The 22,246-nt window shown below is 42.2% G+C and overlaps 1 pseudogene; it reads right to left on the minus strand.

The window, feature by feature from the left end:
* Nucleotides 1–20,291: 20,291 nt before the first annotated feature.
* LOC102939785 lies at nt 20,292–20,913 on the minus strand (annotated as a pseudogene).
* Between the last annotated feature and the right edge of the window lie 1,333 nt (nt 20,914–22,246).

A 22,246-nucleotide genomic window follows, 5' to 3' on the forward strand; every position in this document is an offset into this window, starting at 1 on the left:
CTCTGTAGTTGAAAAAGCAGCAATTAGTGTTCACTAATGCTCATCATGTAAGCGATTCTGCTGTTAAGGCGAGCTATGTGATTGCCCATGAAATAGAGTTGTCAATGAAACCATTTTCTGAGGGAGAAATTTTTCAGAGCTGCATACTAAAAGCTACAGAAATAGTGTGTCCAGATAAGTGGCAAGTTTTTGCAAATATCAGCCTCTCAAGGAACGCAATTGCTGAGAGAATCAATGATTTAGCGGAGAATTTGAACAGTCGGCTTTGGGACAAAGCAAAGTTCTTTGCTGCTTTTTCAACTGTAATCGATGAAAGCATAGAAGTGGTGTCTTTGCCAGCAGCATTCATTTGTGGAGTTGATGAGAACATGTGCATAGCAGGGGAGCCTATAGAATTGGTGCCAATGAGAGACACAACAGCCGCAGATGACCTCTTCAGCAGCTTAGTAGAAACTCTGAACAAATTAGATGTGGACTCATCAAGAGCTGTGAGTTTGGCCACAGATGGCTGGGGCACCTTCAGTGGTGGGCAAGAAAGCTAGAGATGTGACAAAATTGTAGGCCAAATTGCAAACTATCAACCTTACCAGTTGTTTAGCAGTTTTCACTGCACTTTACATCAAGAAGCTCTCTGTAGTAAAAGTTTGAATATGAATCATGTGAAGGACGTGGTAGTTAAAACTGTATATTTTATTTGAACTTGAGGGCTCAACCACTGGCAGTTCAGCTGGCTGTTGAAAGGATGTGACATTCGTCATGGACTGCTGTATCACACTGAAGTTTAGTGGCTAAGTTGGTGAGCTGTGTTGGAGCACTTTTTTGAATTGCATGGTGAGATTCAACCCTTCATGGATCAGACAGGGAAAGATGTCACTGAATTACAGGACAATGAATGGCTTCAAGACTGCTTTCCTGGAAGTATGGGAACAAAACCATGCTCTGAAGTGTCCCTAGCCTCTGTTTGCCAGAAGCTGGGAATGGGCAAAACAGGATGGATCACTTGGTGATTACCTGGTGTGTTCATTCCCTGCCAGAAGACAGAATACTGGGCTAGATGGACCATTGATCCGACCCAGTATGACTGTTCTTATGTATTATGGAGCACCTGAACTTGCTGAACACAAGAATGCAAGGGGCACAATCAAGTAGTGACAGAATGCTATGACAACGTTCACACCTCTGAAATTAAGCTTCAGCTGTGGGAGAAGCAACTTTCCCAGAGTAACTTGGCACATTTTCCCGCCTTGAAATTACTACATGATACTGGTGGGTCTCAGTGTGATGATGCCACAGAAAAGTATGTGGACAAAACTGCTGAACTGAAAAAGGAATTTCAAGAATGATTCTCTGACTTCAGGAACCAAGAAGGAGAGCTTGCAATTTTTAGCACTCTATTTTCTGTCAGTACGCATAATGTTCCAGAGGAGCTCCAGATGGAACTGCAGTGCAACACTGAGGAAAGACAAGTTTTCTAATATTGGTATTCTCAAGTTTTATCACTATCTGGGATCAAATTATTCCAAACTGAAGTCCTTTGCATCAATAATTCTTTAAATCTTTGGGAGCACGTGTGTGACTAGGTATGCTCCATCAATATCAACAAACCTAAACTATGTTCTCAGCTAAGTGCCACACACCTGAACTTGATACTCAGCATAGCTTTAGCCCAGTCATTTTCTCCAAATGTTGATGTGCTGGTTGAAGCTAAGAGACCCCAGGTATTGGGGAGCAGCAGTATCAGTCACTAAAATCTAAAATAAAGGTAAGTAATCACCAACAAGATTTATCCTTATCTACTTCTATTTTAATAACTTTTGCTTAATGTGGCCCATGCCAAGGGGCAGGGTATCAGATCAGGCCAGCCACATGAAATGAATTTTACATCCTTGGATTAGACTGAAGGCAGCATCACAGAAAGAGCAATAGGTGAGATTCCCACAAATACTGATTTGCAAATGAATGAATGAAACATTTTAAAGTGCTCCCACTGTACTCCATAATTGTACCTTCATCTAGCTTGAGCCAACTCCCGTTAACTTCAGTACAAGCAACACGGGACCTTTAAGTATACTGTTTCTATTTCTGGAGCTGCAGTGTTCTGTGAGTAATTTTTTCTATAGCATTTTATGAAATAAAATATTTTCCCCACTAACCCTTGAAACTCACCAAAGATTTTAGACCCCCCGCCCCCTTTTTCATTTTGAAACTTAATATCTGTTAAAGCCAGATTCTACCTCATAGATATTTGGGAGCTGCTCCCAGTGATTTCAGAGGGAGATACTCTGTCTTTGATATCAGAATTTGCCCTTGAGTATTTCTTTGTAAGAATCTCTCTCTTCTATACATTTGATTAACCTGACTGACCTCAATGTCTCTCAGGTTTTCCTCCCGATACCGTGACCTGAAACCTTATTGACATCTCCCTTTTTTTCTTTCTTTTTCAGTTCTTAGTTGCTAGCAATCTCAAATGTTTGTTCTTGACCCTTACATCCATTTTCCGTCACCGAGGGCGGGTAAAATAGACTTTTCTTTAGCGTCTCATTTCTTCTTCCTCCTTGGATTTTGTATTTTAGGAATTGGTATTTCAAAAGCTGTTCAGGAGCTAAGTACTAATTCCGGCAATTGTGTGTCTCCTGGACTATAAAATGATCTTCTCCTGCAGTGAATAATGCTGACTCTCTCTTTAAAATAAAATATCAGCAGTCTAGGCTTGTTTCACAAACTCTCTCCTTATGCCTTCTAAGCCCTTATTAACAAGCCATATGTGTGAATTGTTAATGTTCTGGGTTTCTTTTCTCTCCTTTCTCATATTTCTGTATTGACAGAAATATCAGCTAAAACCTTGAATCCTACTTTCCTCTGCCCAGCCAGTGCTCTCTTGGTGGAATGTCCCTAATGATGGGTGAGATGAGTACAGCTCTTCTTATCACAACATGCATTCCAACCTTCTAGGAAACCCAGATTCCCTGGATCAAGAGATTAATTAAATAATTGATATATCAGTAACTATACGGTGCCCACAGATAACAAGCACTTTGCACACCTATTCCATAAACCAAACTTTACTCCAAGCCTTTCTGTGGTGTTGGACTGTATGTTCTCCCTCATGTTTCTCACACTTTTCCTCCTTTGAAACATTTTGGCCCCAACACACTTTACAAATCAGGAAATCACTTTTTATATCTTTCTTTCTCCCCCATCCAAAATGGTAAGAGAACATCTATGGCCACAAGTGAGCTGAGCTAAACTCATATAGAGGCTTCCAGGAAAATAAAGGAATAACTCACCTGCCTCACTTCTCAATTCACAAAACCAAATGTTCAGGAGCTAAAAAACAAAGGTGGCCATGTTATGACTTTCTCCCAAGGTAGTCTCTTGGTTTTACCTTATTGTGGAGATAGTGCTGTCCACTTTTTCTCCTCACCTGTTGGCTACATCCACACTATACGCTATTGACAGTGGCATGCAGTGTACATGTAGCTACATGCCACAGTAAAAAGCAGACTGCATCCACCCTGCAGAGTGTAGCTACACGTTTTAGTGAAAAGCTTTGACATGGCAAAGGCAGTGGGGAAAGGCTTCAGCAGCTCTCCGCTTCCAGAGCCTTTCACTGAGCCTTTCCCCATTGCCTTCCCACAGCCAGAGACTTTCCCTGCTGCCAGAGGCTTTCAATGCAATGGGGATATGCTCCTGTCGCAGGGAATCAGCACTAAACCTTACAGTGTGGATGGGGAGGCACTGCTTGGGCAAGTAGAGAGCTATGTAGGGTATGTATTTACTCTACTCACTTAAGCCATGCCTCACAGTGTATACAGCTATTCATACTCATGCGAAGGACACTAAGCATGTATGTACATTACATGCCATAGAAAGAAAGAGTCAGTGTAGACGTACCCTTTAAAAGAAAACTGTACAGCTTCACCAAAGGCCTCAGCTCTGTTTCAAGTGATCCTAAAGGGCTGGTGTAAAGGGTTTTGACTTCAAGCCAACTGGTGTCTCAACAACAGTGACTTTTATTGCTGAGCGTGAAGGTCCTTGAGGCTTCCTGGACCTACTGACAACTGCTCTTTGCTGGTAGGAAGAAGGCAGCAGAAGCACCTTTCACACTTTATAAGGAATTATGCCCCAATATTTATTATTTGTTGGTAGGAAACAAGCAGTTTCAAGGGCTTCCTTCCCTCCCAATGAATTATATCCCAATGCCTCAATATCCCCACTTCAGCGGGTTCTCAAATCTTTAGAATAAACATCAGAAATAAAGGTAACATGTGAAAACCAAACTACAAATCATTAAGCCACTAAATTCACTAATATATTCACGCCTCCTCTGCTAAACTGCACAAACTGTGGAGAACTGGAGGATACCATCCAGAAAGGAAAATACTGTGTAGAAAATTTTCCTCCATGCTACACAGCAACCAACAACCTCTCTGGGCCCACCTCCAGGCCATAGTTATACACGAAAGGGGTGAGGGTGGTCGAAGAAGTGAAGTTAGGACATAATGAAGTGAGCTGTAGCTCATGAAAGCTTATGCTCAAATAAATTGGTTAGTCTCTAAGGTGCCACAAGTCCTCCTGTTCTTTTTGCGGATACAGACTAACACAGCTGCTGCTCTGACACCTGTATGTGGCAAGTTCCTTTTGGGAAAAGGCATAAGCCAAAATAACTGTCCCTACTGCTCTAAGGTGCAGTAGCTATTATTACATATTCTGTGATGCTTTCCCCCTGTGTACCTCTCTCAGAGAGAACACTTACCTTGTCTATGTGCTGTTATGAGTGCTTGTGGAAGTATTCAGTTGTCAGCATGGAGTTAAAGGCAACCTACACAGATCTTAAGACTTTGAGATTTGCACTGTTATTTCTCAGAGACCCCCACCAGCCAACGTGTGTAATGTGGAGATGCATCCACACCTGTTCCAGTGGTCCAGAAAGGGATCATGTGGCATAATGGGAGATTCCCCAAGCATCTTTGGTGGTAAGTTTCTTTTTGTAGACTTTTACCTGGGAGGAGACACACAGGTGTCATAGCCTTACCTTTCAAATGCCCCTCATTGCACTCACTTTGGTCCCAAATTACCTCTGCTCTAACACAAATTAGGTGTCTCCTCCTTCTATTGCTGAAATTATTTGCATCAGAAATAAAAAATCATAAAACTAAGATCATGCAAAGTTGTTTGTATAAAGGAATTAATCTGACATCATTTAAGGCTTCTGGCTGAATAATATTTTGAGATCCCTTATTTTTGTTCTTTGTGTCCCTTAGGCATTGTGTCCCCCAGAAGAAAAAACTCTCATTATTTTAATGCTTGTATCGGATAATAATATTTATAGCTTTTCATAAATAATGAGACTATTTTTCTCATTTTAGATTAGTTTTATGTAACCATTATCAGATTGAATAACATGAAGTTTCCTGATGTTAAGTGATATCTGACAACAGGTATACCCAGGAGTGACTCTTACCTGACTCTGTCATCAATTTCTCCTCCTGAAAGAAACAATTTGAAAGAACCAAAACTATACTAATCACTCAGGCCAAAAAGGGTTACGAAAACAATCATCATCTAGTTTTTCAATCCTCAAAAATGGTTTGATGTGGTTTGGGTTCCATTCCAGTTCTAGATGAAGATTTTGGACCAATTTTATTTTATACAAGACAACTAGCTCATCCCTAGGCTGTGTGTCTTGGTGTAAAATGATGCAGGAGATTTACCTTTCCTAGTTACAAACAAAATCTTGAAGCAACATTCTTTGGGGTAAAGTGTGGCTGAATTTCCCTAAAGTAAAATGACTGATTATACCTGGTATACACTCTGCACCATGATGCATGTGGCCAAGTTTCTTTAATGATATGTGATGCCTGAAGCAATATTTGCCTGGTATAAAGAACATAAGAAGCTACTCCTGGCCTTTCCCTATCTATCGTGATGCATGAGATACGGTTTCTCTGATATCCAGTGATGCATGGCATTGTGTTTCCCTTATGTAAATTGATATAAGATGTAGTGTTTTTCTGATGCCCATTGATGTGTAATTCAATTTTTCCCATGTGAAAAGAGAAACACGAGGAAAGAATTCCTTGATGTAAAGTGATATTTGATGCCAGGGTTCACTGACATAAATTGATGCACGAGATGCTGAGGTAGCATTTCCATGATGTACACTGTTGTGTGAAGCTGGGTTTTTCTGATGTTCATTGTCACTGGTGGCTGCATTTCCCCTATGTAAACATATACAAGACACAATATTTTTCGGATGTCCTTCAGTATCAGAGGCCCATAATGGATGCATTCATCCATGTCTCTCTGATTGGGGGAGGGGGATAGTTCAGTGGTTTGAGCTTTGGCCTGCTAAACCCAGGGTTGTGAGTTCAATCCTTGAGGGGGCCATTTAGGGATATGGGGCAAAAATTGGGGATTGGTCCTGCTTTGAGCAGGGGGTTGGACTAGATGACCTCCTGAGGTCCCTTCCAACCCTGATATTCTATGATTCTATGATTTAAAAAGTGAGACAACCTTCCTAATTTATACTGTATCTACCATTCAATAAGACATGATACCAGTCTGTCTTAATGTAAATTGAAGTACCTAATACTCCTGCTCCTGTGCATGCTCCTGTGCACCCCAACTGGGCTATACATTCCAAGTTTGCATTCCAATATTTCTGCAGATGCTAGGAGGTGAACGTAACCTCCTTCAAATCACCTAACATCATAGCATCTAACAAAGTTATGACTCTCCAGGAGCCATCATCAAAACTAAAATACAGTGATAGCACCTAAAAAGTTCATTCCATTTTCTGCAGCGGTGTTTCCCATTTTAAAAGTATAGCAGTCTGATAGCCAAATGCAAGATTTTGGCAGTGTCTTACAATGCATTTTCTTTTTAATTCTGAATTTCAAGACCCTAAATTCAAAGTAACTGCTTGATGACACCTTGTCACTATTGAGCATTTTGAAATATAAGCAGTTATTTCCACCCCGTCCTGATTCACAAGCCAGGTGACGGTGAAACCACTTTCACTGAATCTCCATTATTTTCAATATAAATTTCACACTAATATTTTATATGGAACTAATTAGCTAGGAAATGCATATGTTATGTCCGTATCAGTGTCTGTATTAGCCGTATACCTTGCTATTATGTCCTCTCTTTCTCCCCAAACAATGACATAAGGCATATTCTTCTTGTGTTCTCAGAGCATGCTCACTTAACAAATTCTTACCTATTCACTCAAAAGAATTCATTTTCAAGTGTCGGACAGCTATAGAAATTCATAGATTATAAACCAAACACACAGCATCCCTTTGACCCAAGTAAGCACCCAGAGACAATAGTAACCATTGTCAGTGGTAGAGTGGCACCACTATCAGTCAAGGTAGAGGACACACTTCCAACTGGAATTCACCAAATGCAAAAATTTATATGTATCTGGCTTTTATGGCCTAATATCAAGGATAGTAGAAACACTGGCAGTGACCAAAAAAAAAAAAGCACATACAAGCTGGTCCAACAAAAGGTATTTGACACTAACGTTATCTATTCAAGAGTGATAGGCCTCCCTTTAAGTTCATAAGAGGCTGATATCAAGAATATTTTACCACAAGATTTGGCTCCTGTACCAACATCAATGTTCACTGACTCTGGTGACATATGGATAGCCAAAGCTAAGTCTAACCTAAAGAAGCAGCAGCAGACAGAGGTGCCAACTAGACGTACTTCACAAGAAGTCAGCTGCACAGTCATTGACAATTCTGCAGTTCTTAGGGTAGTTCTATAGGCCAGCCAGTGGTATCAAGGGCTTTGTGACCAATTTCAGAGTCTACACTGAACACAAGTTGGCAGCAGATGATGTACACCTTGTCTTTGACAGGTACAAAGACTTCAGCACAAAGCAGGTCACAAGTTCTCGCAGAGCTATAGAAGCAAGCAGAATGAATCTGTTGAGTACAAATACACAGTTACTTCCACAGAAAGTTGTCTTGACTGTTACTGAAAATAGAAACAGTTGAATGGAAATCATCATTTGTGCAGAACACATTCAAGACAAGAAGTTTCACCTTTGACACTCACTAAAGCATAAGGTAGTTATCATGGGTGGAGACAACACCCCACGTGAAATAAACCAGGGAGGCGTGGTGATCAACAGAAAAGATATGACAACCTCACATGAGGAAGCTAACAACATCCTTGTACAGACTGATGTATTTGTCTTACTCTTGCACTACTACCTTATACAGGGCCCAACGTCTTTAGTGATTATGGAAGCCTTAGTCCAAGACACACCTGTAATGGACCTCCATGCTACTGCAGAGCAACACCAGAAAGTTGTACAAGGACTGCCAGTTGCCAATGGTCTCTCAGGCTGATACAATAGCTTCCTACTTTGGCCTTGGCAAAGGCACTGTATTGATACTCCCTCTCCCTCCTGGGTGACATCAGTGCAGTAATACCCCACATTGATGTCAGTGAAATACCTTCAATCCCAGAGAGAAGTACCCCTTTATATTGATGTACTCCACCACACGATGGTCAGGGGCCAAAATTGGAATATGCATGCCATCTATCACCCCGCCGCAGTTAGGGAATCCCATTGCAGCAAAGCCATCCACAATTTCATGCACATTGCCAAGAGTGGTAGCAGGATCTGATTAATGGCCCTGCACACTTGCATTACCACAGCCCCAACGGTCAACTTCCCAACTCCAAACTGATTCATGACTGACTGGTAGCAGGCTGGAGTCACCAGCTTCCACACAGCAATTGCCATGGACTTCTCCACCAAGAGGGCAGCTCTCATTTTGGTGTCCTTGCACTTCCAGGCTTGGGTACGCGCCACACACGGTTCCAGGAATGTGGCTCTCCTCATCCAAAAGTTCTGCAGCCATTGCTCCTCATCCCAGACCTGCATAACGATGTGATCCCACCACTCAGTGCTTGTTTCCAGAGCCAAAAGTGACAATCCATCATGTTCAACTGTTCCATGAATGTCAAAAGTAATCTGCTGTTGTTTCTTTCCATGGCATACAGCAGGTCAGTAAACTCTGATTCCTGTTCGTATTGGGTGCTTATGCACGACCATCTACAATGTGTTCATAACAGTGATCTCAACAGCAGAAAGCAGTGCAGGATCCATCCTTTTAAACAGAGATGGCAGGTGCAGAGTAAACAAGCGCCATTGAAAAATGCCGCAAAATGCAGTCAGAAGCCCATGGAATGCTGGGACAGAAAGAACTGCGTCCAGTCCAACTTCCCACAACTCCTAGCTGCAGAAGGTGGTGAGTAGCACAGTGGAATAGCTACCCACAGTGCACTGCTCTCTCTGTCTATGCTAGTGTACCAAATGTGAGGTGCTCTGCCAACAGAAGGAGCATTGTGAGAACATGTACAAGCAATGTAATTATACCAGTTTTTGAAATTTGGCTTACCTTGCATCAAGAAAACTCTGTAATGTGACAAGCCCTGGGTTGTAAAACCCAACTCATTCAGACAATGTGAGGAGCTCTTGCACTGACTGTAATGTTTAGCACTTCTGCAGGAATCTCATTTGAAATATTTGTTTCAATAAAGTTATTGAATACATTTTTTAAAAATTTTACTGTGGAATTTAAGAAGCCAGGTTTTCCTGGTCCAAAATGATGCATTATTCCAGAATTCACTAACTTAAAGTGGTGTGAAGCTGGTTTACACTAATTATAGAGTGAAGATGCACAAGGCTGGTTTCTATGATGTAAAGTGATGCAGAAGGCTGCTTTCTTATGTGAAAAGTAAAGCATAAGGATGGAATTTATGGATGCAATATGATATGTGACGGTGTTTATTTCCTCAAGGACACTGTTATGGGGCCATGTTTTTCTGATGTCAGTTCATATGTGTGAAGATGATGTTTTCAGTTAGAAAATTAAGCACACTGATTACTCTGGTGCAAAGTGATGAATGATAATTTTGCTGATGTCAACGGATGCGTTAGGTTTGGCTTCTCTTATTGAAAATGCAAAGTGAAGAAGGGATTAATTTTATGACCATTTGGGAGCCAGGATTTCCCTTCTTCAATATACAATTATACAACATCATAGTGTTCCTGCTTGGGTAGACGTATGCATGCTAGCTTTGATGGCACTACCGTGCACAGATAGCAATGTGAGTGGCAGGATGGGCTAGCTACTTGAGGACGTAGCTAGCGTCTTGGATGGGCTCACGTTTGAAGTGCCTAACCCATGCTATCGCTTGTGCTGCAATGGCTACTCTACTATTTTTAGCACATTGCTGACTGAAGCTGGGTTACTTTGGTATAAGACAGTGGCATGAGGCCAAGTTTCTGAAATGGAACCATAAATATTGATGGAAGTGAAAAGCATGAGGTAGGATACTGAGCTCCAACAATATCAATGATGTAAGAACCTAGATTTGATTATATTGTTACGGCACGCTGTGGCCCTAAGAGCCCCTTTATGCCAGCTGACAAAGAAAACACTCACTCTGTTGTCAGAATATTTAGCCAAACAATGGCTTGTATGGTATCACATAAGAGCTGGTGACACGCTGGTTAGGAATATTATTGTGTGATGTATGCAGGATTCTGTATAAAGACAATGAAAGTACATTTACATATTAAGTAAACAAAGCAGTCAAACTAATAAGCATTAGAGGAAACAGCTTGGAGAGCACACCAGGGGAGACATGGGAGTTTTCCTGGCTCTTGAGACAAAGACAATGGACTTTGGGAAATATAAGGCCAGCAAAAAGACATTCTAGTTTATCCATCACCTAGGGGACAAAGGGAACAGCAAACCCTGATTCTGTGAAAGCTGGATCCTCTTGCCTGGAGGGCTGGAGATGCTGATAGCTTGATGAAAGTGAGAAACTGTGTGAGACAAAGACACAGATTGCTAGAATTAAGTCTTAGGCACTAGAAAGCATGTTTTATTTTGCTTTGTTCATAACCCTTTTCTACCTCTTTTATTCTTGCTTGGTATCATTTATATCTGTGTTCTTTATTAATAAACTTTTTTCTTGTTGTATTACAAAACCACCTCCATGCTGTTATATTAAAGTATGGGATGTCAGCTAAACTCACAGACTCGTGTGTGCACTATCCCTTTGGAGGCAATGAACTTAATAATTTCTGTGAATGCCCAGTGAGAGGCTGGAGGCTACAGAGCAATGTCACTGGGGAAATCAAATACTGGGTTTTAATGATTGTTTCCTGCAAGGCAAGGTTAACACTGGCAGAATCTCCAGGAGTTGGCTGGTGAAGGGGAAAGACTGTTGTGGCAGGGAGCTGTCTCACAGTGTAAGCTCTGGCAAAGCTCTTGTTTGCTAAGGCAGAGAGGTACCACAGTGGCTTACAGTTCTGGGTTCCCAGAGGAAAGCATCACACAGGCATCAGTCATGGTGACGTTACACTTGGTCTTTCAAGTGTTTTTCTTAGCATCTGAGCAAATGTTCGGTCTACAGATGAAATACAGTCTTGTCAGTTTTTGAGCTATGCAAGGTTCTGTGCAGCGGCAGTAGTTGCTGGAGAGGGAGCTGTGTCAGCAGTCGGAGAATTTGCTCTCTGCCTTGTTCTTGGATTTGAGTCAATTCTTGAGGCAGAGTTGCGCTCCCTGGAAACCAGGCATTGGTGTTAGGCTGGGATTCCTGGAAGAAGGGCTTTCCCTGCATACTGTTTGACCATCTCTGTTCTAGGACTGGTATACATGTGTATCTAGAATATGTTACACTTAGAGTATACCCAGATATTGCATCACTGATTGCGTCTCCACTGGGAAGCTGCCCTGAAAGGCCTAGATGTCTGCTACTGTTCAGCAGATGGGTGTCATAGATGTCAGATTTTTCTGATGTCCACTAAATCATAAAAGCATAGTTTCCTTCATGACTTTGATTTTCTCAAATGGCCAGTGATGCAATCACTGCCATAAAGCTGAGGTCCGCTGACATACTCTTACGTATGCTCTTATGTTTCCATCATGTCTAGTTGGCAGCCGGCATCAAGCGGAGTGTCCCAAGGGTCAGTCCTGGGGCTGGTTTTGTTCAATATCTTCATTAATGATCTGGAGGATGGTGTGGACTGCACCCTCAGCAAGTTTGCAGATGACACTAAACTGGGAGGAGTGGTAGGTAGGTTGGAGAGTAGGGATAGGATGCAGAGGGACTTAGACAAATTAGAGGATTGGGCCAAAAGAAATCTGATGAGGTTCAACAAGGACAAGTGCAGAGTCCTCCACTTAGGCTGGAAGAATCCCATGCACCGCTCCAGACTAGGGACCGAATGGCTAGGCCGCAGTTCTGAAATAGAGGACTTAGGGGTTACAGTAGACAAGAAGCTGGATATGAGTCAACAGTGTGCCCTTGTTGCCAAGAAGGCTAACGGCATTTTGGACTGTATAAGTAGGGGCATTGCCAGCAGATCGAGGGACGTGATCATTCCCCTCTATTCGACATTGGTGAGGCCTCATCTGGAGTACTGTGTCCAGTTTTGGGCCCCACACTACAAGAAGGATGTGGAAAAATTGGAACGCGTCCAGCGGAGGGCAACAAAAATGATTAGGGGACTAGAACACGTGACTTATGAGGAGAGGCTGAGGTAACTGGGATTATTTAGTCTGCAGAAGAGAAGAATGAGGGGGGATTTGATAGCTGCTTTCAACTAGCTGAAAGTGGGTTCCAAAGAGGATGGATCTAGACTGTTCTCAGTGGTAGCAGATGACAGAACAAGGAGTAATGGTCTCAAGTTGCAGTGGGGGAGGTTTAGGTTGGATATTAGGAAAAACTTTTTCACTAGGAGGGTGGTGAAGCACTGGAATGCGTTACCTAGGGAGGTGGTGGGATCTCCTTCCTTTGAGGTTTTTAAGGTCAGGCTTGACAAAGCTCTGGCTGGGATGATTTAGTTGGGGACTGGTCCTACGTTGAGCAGGGGATTGGACTAAATGACCTCCTGAGGTCCCTTCCAACCCTGATATTCTATGATTCTGTGATCATCCGTAATACTGAATATGCCTGATGATAATGATATGTGAGGCTGGGTTTCTCTGATGTAAACTGATTGACAAGCTTGTTTTGTTCCCTACTGTCGAACACCTTCTGTGTTTGGATTTTCTTCATGCTAAGAGATGTACTATTTTTGCAGAGGTCAATTATGATAATTCATCAGACTGTGTTTCACTCTAACAGAAGGTAATGTGTGGCTAGGTTTTTCTGATATGAATTGATGTTTGAGCCTGGATTTCCGTGAAACTAATGGATATAGCTACATTTCCCTGATGCCCAATGATGAATGAGTCTGGCTTTCTTTGATATTCTCTGATGCATGGTGCTAAATTTCACTGGTATAAACCAATGCATGGTACTGAGTATCCTTGGCTTAATATGATACATGAGGCTGGGTTTCCCTTTTCTGGACGTAAAGAGGTGTACAAGGATAAATTTCTCTGACATTCAGTGATCTATGATGCTACATTTCTCTGATGTTCAGAGAAACTCCTTCCCATGCATTAAGCAGTTGCAGTCTTTTCACACTTCAGCAAAGACGCAGCCCTATGCATTACTGGTTATCAGCAAACCTGAGCTTCTTCCATCATTTACATCAGTGACAACAGATCTCAGGCACCATTTTTATCAGACAGCGCCAGTCTCATGGATGCCTAGACAGAAGAGATGGCTACATGATGAATCACTTTACATGAAATAAATGTACTTTATCAGGGTTGGGTTTGTTTGGTTTTTGGTTTTGGATACATCTTTTTACATCTGGAAATCTCAGCCTCACTCAGGATTTTATATTCTGAAAAACCCCGTCTCACACATCACATAGAAACCAAGTGTTGTGCAATACTGTACTTCAGGAACAAACAAACAAACAAAAAGAGTCCGATCTATCTCTTTATGTCTGAGAGAGTAACCCAGCCTCATACATTTACTTCTTGGAAACATCATCTCTTCATTCACTTTCCAACAGGGAATCTAGGCCTCAACTGTCACGGTGCGTCAGAGAAATCAATTTTCATGAATTTCTTTGTACATCAAGGGAAACACATCCTGAAGTATTAATTATTATCAGGAAATTGCAGCTCATTTATCAGCTCTTGTGACCTTCAGTCCAGAGGTCTGTCACATTTATCTTGAATAAAGAAACCTTTATCAGAAGACAGAGAGAAAATCAAAGTGAATCAAAGTTAAGCCATATTAAAACCATTTATAATCTAAGGTCTGGGTAACAGTTTAGCTAGATAGTCTAACTTTTTGTATTTATGGATTTAATCTAGAGTAAAAGTCTTAGGACCAATTATTGTGTCGGTGCACAACTCCGGTTGACTTCTCTCTCTTTCTCAGTATCTCAGTTTGTGTCATAGAATCTTAGAAATGCAGGCCTAAATTAACCTCAAGAGGTCATCTAGTCCAGCACCCGCTGCTGAGGCAGGACCAAATTTACCTCGACTACCCCTGACAGGAGTTTGTCTAACCTATTCTTAAAAAGCTCCAGTGATGGGATTCCACAACGTCCCTTAGAAGCCAATTCTAGTGCTTAACTATACTTATAGTTAGAAAGTTGTTCCTAATGTCTAACCTAAATCTCCCTTGTTGCAGATTAAGCCCATTATTTCTTATCCTGACTTCAGTGGATGTGGAGAACAATTGATCACTGTCCTCTTTATAACAGCTCTTTACATATTTGAAGACTAACAGGTCCACCTTCAGTCTTCTTTTCTCAAGACAAAGCATATCCATGTTTTTAAGCCCTTCCTGATAGTTCAGGTTTTCTAAACCTTTTATCATTTTTGTTGCTCTCCTCTGGACTCTCTCCAATTTGTACATCTCTTTCCTAAAGTGTGGTACCAAAAACTGGACACAATACTCCAGCTTATGCCTCACCCACACCAAAGGGAGTGAGACAATTACCTCCTGGGTCTTATCTATGAAATTTCTGTTAATACACCTGTGGCAAATTGCCAGCACTACTTTGATGGTTCCGCACTTTCTCTTCTTGGGGAGGGTTCAGGGCACCGTTTCTTGCCCCGGAACCGGGGTATTAACTGCCCCACTGGTGTCCTCGAGGAGGGGAGTGGAGAGGGAGGGACCCAGGCCAGCCCTCTACTCCAGGTCCCAGCCCAGGGGCCCTAGGGATAGCGGTAAACCGCTTGAACTAGCGGTTCCTTCCCCTGGGCTACTTCCCTCTCCTGCCCTTCAGCTTGTGGGGCTTCCTGCCCTCCCTCTGCACAAACCAGGTGTCCCTTTACCTAGGGTCTTGCTCTTCTTAGCCCACCGCAGCACTTCTCCAAACTCTCCTCTGCTTCCCTCCAAACTGCTCTCTGCTCCAACATCAATCCACTCTGCTTCAACTCCTTCCCTTGTCTGATTGAAGCGGGGGGGGGGGGGGGTTATCAGGTGACTGGCTTCAGGTGCTTTAATAGGCTTCATGTGCTTTAATTAATTTATAGCAAACTTTCTTCCCTCTACAAAGAGAGTTGCAACGTTTTCTGACAGGGAAGCTCTTGCCGGCCTATTTATATTATGTCTCAAGTCTTTTATTACTGAGCTGTCGATCCCTCTCTATCATTTGACTTCCACACAAACCTCTTTGTAAAGTGAACACTGGGATTAGACTTCATCCATATAACTACATTTCTGCCACTATACAGTTCTCCACTGTGTTTTTCAGTTTGCCCAATATTTAAAGAACCAAATTAAACAGACACTTATATTCTTTTTCCTTTTGTATTACTTCAAAGGAATCCTTTGAATTCAGGTCTGTGTGTAGGGTAGTTACTCACGTCCTACTTGCATGCAGCTCAACTTCACACCTGTTGTAGTTTGTCCTTTTTAGACCAAAGTCTAGCTGCGTGTTGATACCCCTTCCTCCTCATAGGGTCACTTGCTGCCTTTGGAGGATTCTTTTAGTCATAGTGTAAAGTTACTATATTTCTTTAATTTGTGTAATTTATATCAAATATGATCTCACCTGGATGGTCCTCCGTCTGTTACACCTGTTCATCAGCAAATCCCAGCCTCAGGCCATTTATATTATGGAAAAACAGGTACAGATTTCACATTACATTGGAGAAGCACAGCATCATGGATCATGGAGCATCAAAAATCCCCAGTTTACATCATGTATATCTGACCTCAAGGAAACCCAGCCTCATATTACTCTTTGTTTCTGGAAAAGGAATTTGAGGCCTACATATCCTGATTAATCAAGATACTAACCCCGAGACAACACTTTATATCAGTGAAATCCCTGCTCACTCATCACTGAACACCAGGGAATCCCAACGTTATTCATCATCTTGAATTGTGAATAACTAGGGTCAGCCATGCCTTTACAGTAGAAAAACCTCAACCTCATTCATCACTTCACCACACAAGGGCTCTTTCTCCTATATCACTCTACACCAGAAACAGAGCAAACTAGCCATGTGTGTTATTTTACATCACTGGCTTACCTATGAGTTTACATAGGATGTTTCAGCATCAATCATTTTATATAAAGGAGCTACCTTTGCCCATCACTGCATACCAAAGAAACCCAACTTTCGGCATCACTTTGAGAGAAAACCAGCATCATACATCACTTTACATCAGGGCAAAAAACAGCCTCCTGTAGCACTTTAAATCAGAGGATTCCAGATCCAAAATGATTCATGAAACAGGGTTTCACTGGTACAAATAGATTAATGAGGAAAGATTTTACTGATTAAATCTGATAAATGATATTGTGCTTCCTATATCTAATATGATGTGCAAGGCCAGGTAGCAAGAATGGGAAAAGATACATAAGACTAGGCTTCCTTCAGAGTGTGATAAATGAGATTTAGTTTCTCTTTTATTATACAATTCACGGGGGTCAGTTTTCCTGCGGCAAAGGAATACAACAGTCTGTGTCTTTCTCATAGAAAGTGGTGCTTTATGTTGAATTTTCTGTATTTAAAGACAATATATTAGGCTGGAAGTATGAGTCTGAACAGATACCAAATATACTTTGGACAGGCAGATCTCTTAATTCAAGATAATGCATGGTTTTATAATTTATTAGTATATTTACCTGTCTCTTATGACTTAGCAATATTTATTCAAATTAAACAACAACCCCACACCCTTAGAGCTAATAGTGGGTTGTAGATATCTGTGCAAAGGAGCTGTCCAATTCATTTTACTGGATATACTGACCTCTGGTGGTTCATAACTGAGTATGACATTTCTTAATTCTTAAAATTTCTTAATTCTGAGCCACAATAACACCAAAACATTTTTTCTTTACAATAACTAATCCATCTAATTATTCAGGTATTTGAATATTTATATGTATTTAATTAGAAAAGGTAAATGTCAATTTCCAAAAGTGTCTTTGGTGCACACTTTGCTCAATGCGAACATTTGAAGGGCCACATTCTGCCTTTTTTGTTTTCCCTAAGTTTTTCTTTTATTATTTGTGAGAATTATGATTAGTTTATAAAGGTTAGTTTTAATATGGCAACTGATATTGTTCATATCTGTGCACTATTATCTGAGTACATTGACTCTACTAGTTATTTTAGTTTAACTCTGTTGATAATATGAGAACATCTCTGCATGGCTGAACTCTCTGTCTGTCTAACTTGGCCTTTTCATATACAAAATATTTTGAATCATCAAATGAATATGAATCATCCCTTGCCAATTGTTCTTTCCTAGCAGAAAGTTTCCCAAGTTCAGAACAGATAGTCAATGTGTCTTTTTCTAATGTTAATTTTCAGTGTGTGCATTATTTCCATAGCTTTTCCTATAATATAAAATGAACTACTTTTCTGTGTTTAGGACAAGACTTGAAGCCCCAGTGGATATTTTGTCAATTTAAGGATTGTGTAAGGACTTCAAAAGACTGACCTCATATTAATAATACTGCCCTTTGATTTTACTTTTGGACGCTTCCGTTTTATTTTTGGCTAGTCTCTTTATGCCTTGTCTTCACTAGGATTTAATAGTTATTTTTAACATGTGTTAGTTTTTCCCAGTGAAGGCAAGGCCTAAAAGTGTTTCATTCAAGTCCATTTTAACAATGCAACTCAAAATGTACAGTAACAGCCAAAACACTGATAACAAGCTAACTCTCCACTGAATTAATGATTTGTTCCTAAATTGTACCGATAATTATCTTTTCCCTTTACCGCCTATCTTTGATTTTAATTTCCTAGAGATGTAGAATATATTTGAAAACTGAAACATTCATGAAAGTATATTTTCTCAGTAGCTTACTGGCATTAGTGTTCCAGCCTTTTCAGTGATTCACTTTTAATTACACATCAAAGACTAAGGCGATTATTAAGACAGATTATTAAAGGTATTTAGGTGATGTAGTGGTAACCGATTTAAGAGCCTCAGTGGTTGTCTATACAAACACTTTGTTTGTGAAAGCTGGAGTGCAAATCTACCCCACACTAGCCTGCTGTTTACTAAGGGGTCCACATAAACCCTGCTGCCATATATTAAAAGTTCCAAAATGCTCTTTAATCTGCTCCCATTTCAAAGCAGCATAGCTCAAAGAGCACTAGGGGGCATTTAGAGCATGGCAGGCTACTGCAGGGTATGTTTACACCCCAGTTTGCCACAAATTAAGTGTTCATTTAGGTAGGACCTAAATCTCACTTTCAAAAGGATTTAGGCACTTAGGAGCTAAAATTCCATTGACAGTCAATGTGACAAATGAACTGCTCCGTAGTCTTTGGTATGTTATCATTCAAAATTGTTGCGCATCTTGTAAGTCTAATCCTCTTACTTCTTCTGAGGTAATCAACAGCGCTGTGCTCTCGCTGGGTAAATCTGTGCAACGCTGTCTCTGTCTCTTCGGTCACAGCCTTTCAGGATCCACTCACAAGCACAGTTTTCAGAAACAATGTTGTTTTTCATCCAAACTAACTCCCCATTGGGATTTCTAATTATTATGGCCTCTTCTTTCCTATGGCCATCAATAAAGAGCTTATAAGAACTCATGTCTGAGCCTCTTGAACCCACAACATGTTGTGTGTAATGCTATCTGTTCTCCCCGAAAGGTTCTCCTTCACCTCTACAACAGCTCCATTTTCTTTAGGGCCTTGCTTTGCCGTTTCCAAGTCTCAGGTCTCAGAGAGGAGCATTAACCCCTCCTCTTGTACTTCAGCTGCTTCTTGGGCATGCCCTTTTTTCCTCACCAGCTTGGAGGCTTTCCCTGGCAGGCACAGCCTCACCCGGTCTGTCTTGGGCCTGACATTCCCTGGGGTTCAGTTCCTTGTTGGGGGCTACCTTTTCACCCTCCAATGATTCAGTCTTCTTATCCTGTGCCTTGATAACCTGGGACTCTTGAATGGCTTTTTCACAAAGCTCCCTCAGCTCCTTCTGTCATTCATTGTCCTCCTTTTTTATGCTCATGCAGACTAACTCTTGCTCTTGTTTTATGGCTACAGCTAGGATCCAGTCCCATGAAGAGCGTATTTCCTCTAGCTCCTGCAAGGCTACTGCCTTTTGGCCCTCTGGGGTGCTGAGTTGTGCCATGACTTCCCCTTTGACTCTATTGGCACAGCAACCTTATTTTCTACCTTTCTCCATTCCAATGGGGATTGTTTGTTGGGTAGCTGGAGATCTTACTGCAGCTTCTATAGTTGACACAGGCTATGGACGAACATGCTAAGTCCTTCACTGGGTGGTGAATCCATCCCCTTACAACTTCGTGCAGGGTGCTTGAATAATTACCCCATTCTCCTCTGGGGATGTAAGCTTCCGTATCAACTGTCACCAGGCTTTCTATTTCAAAGTTCATGCTTGTGCACTTATTGCACCTCTGTGCCTCCTCCTGGACTGTCACCTTCAGTTCTCTCGGTTCCTCAGTTTGCTCCAGGGGGTGGTTGTTGGCTTAGAAGGATTCTTGTATCTGAGTTTAGAAGTTGTCCCATTGCCTTATGAGCATCTCTTTCTCACTCTGTTGCTGCTGCAGCTCCAGGCTAAGCATTATGCTCTGGTCTCTCAGACACATCTCCTGAATCTTCAGCATCTGGATCTGGATCTGGTCCTGGCAGGCTTGTCGAGCCACCTCACGTGCCTTCTGCTGGCTGTGTAGTTGGTCCTTGGAGACACTCCGCGTAGATGTCTGAAGACCCTGTTACATTTTATGGTGTGAAGTTGCAGCAATTTCAGCTCCTTGTCCTTCCTGCCCTGGATCTCCTCGATTTGTGGTCTTGCTATGACTAAAAGGAGTTTCCTTCTCTACCAGTATCTGCAGGAAACTCTCTTCGATTTTTAATGCGCTTACCCAGCTCATCCTGAAGCCTGGAGATCTGTTTTTTTCACAATCTATACACTCTGCAATTGTTCCTTCCTTCAGCAGCCTCTGCTCTTCTTTCTCCATCAGCAGCTGCTGGGTCTGGGAGGGGCTGCTGTCTGGTGTCTGCCGGCTCTGCCTCTTGCGTTGGGGGTTCTGGGCCCACCCCTGTCCTCAGCCTGATGGAGTACTTCCTTTTGTATTGCTCCTGCAGGGGTGCCACATTTTTCTGGAGTGCTGTGTTCTCAGCCTGTAGCTTCAGTTGCTCCCCATCTATAGGGCCCGGGGTCTGTGAAGCACTGGGACTCTGTATCACATCCTCTTGTCCTCTTCCAGCCATTCAGTCTGAGAACACTTCTCAGAGGACTTCTGCATGAGCATGCTGTTCTGGAGGTGAAAGTCATCCTCCGGGCTATGTAGCTTGTTCTGGGGCATCTCATTGTCATGGAGCAGCACCTCAACTTCCCAAGTCTTTTCACTTTTACTCACAGCCTTCTGAGCTGTGTCAGATTCCTTGTCCACAAATACTACATGCTGGTCAGCTCTGCACTGTTCTTCTGCGGCTCATCTGACAGCTGATGGTTGTGAGTCTGGAGTTCTAGCAGCTGCCCCGCATGCACTGGAGTTCCTCTTGGTCGTCTTCTCATCTCAAGACGTGGCTGTTACTCCAAATCCTTTCAACTTGGTGCTGGCCAATGTCTGTCCACCCTTTCTGCAGCATCTCTATTGGGGCCAAAAGGCTTGTTGAGGCCCTTTCCATTTTGTCTTCTGGGAACTTGTCCTGTTAACAGTCCCTTCTTCCCCTGGGTTGCCTCGTGGCCATATGAAACTGGTGCTTCCTGGACTCTGAGCCCTATTGCTGTTGTTGCCAGGTTACCCTTCCAAAGCAATGAGGGAAGATGTGTACTTGGACACCATCATATCTCCTATCATCCTTATAGTCTATATAAGTCTATACTTGCTTTCCTAAACTGATTGTCCCTCGTTATACTTTTGCTATGGCACTCCTCAGTTTGAACTATACAGTACTCTCAGCCCTGCTTCCCTTCTAAAGTTAAGGTTCCCTGGCCTCGCGTATAGGCCACCACTACAACTGGTCCCTCCCAGCCACGTGCCATCTGGCCTTTGATATCTTGTTCATGTGTACAGTCCTCCAGTGTGGGGACTACTTTAGACATCGCCTAATGGAGCAGCACCCTCAACTGCTGAGCTTCTTGGATGTTAACCCAGGCTTTCTCTTGTAGAAGGCCACATTCCCTATGCAATGCCTTAATCAGCCCCTGTATCTTAGATTCAACTAGGTAACTTACCTCCTACTAACTGAATCTATGTCTTTGGTAGTCTCTGGGTTTGCTTCCCTTTTTGGAATAATTTTACTAGGAAAGCCCACATTTGCATCTGCAAACTGAATAAATGCTCCACCATCTCATTAGTAATTTTGCTCCACCTGTTCCCTGAGACACTGAGGACTTTGGGACCTAGGCTGACCTTCCCCACCTTCTAAGTGATTTTTTTCTGGCTCCTGTATTATGCCCTTCAAACATCTCAAACTCTTATGCCCTGAGGCTGAAGGAGGCATCACCATATCCACAATAAATGGGGCGAAGCGTGAACCCCATTGTTGAGCACTTACCCTGGTCTCTATATCCAGGGTCTGCCCAGACATACAGCCTCTGACACACTGTAGTGATGTCCCATCTGTGGTTTAGAGCTCTTTCTAGACAATGTCTCTTTATGTGCCCCAGCTCCGCACACTAGAAACATATTATCCCTGGGACTTCACTCTTCTCAGTACCGAACTATGATTCATCAGACGTTTTGTTTGGCTTTATTATCCATAGGGGTCTCTGGCATCTGAGATGCAGTGTTCTGCATAACCTGGACCTCCCCAAGTGTGTCAGTGCTCTGCATCATCCAGCAACCCCTTTGTCTCTGCCATTCTAGGGACAAGCCCAACTTTCTGGATGCTGTGGTGGATAC

This window comes from Chelonia mydas, chromosome 2 (genome assembly GCF_015237465.2).
Source record: "Chelonia mydas isolate rCheMyd1 chromosome 2, rCheMyd1.pri.v2, whole genome shotgun sequence".
Classification (NCBI taxonomy): Eukaryota; Metazoa; Chordata; order Testudines; family Cheloniidae; genus Chelonia; species Chelonia mydas.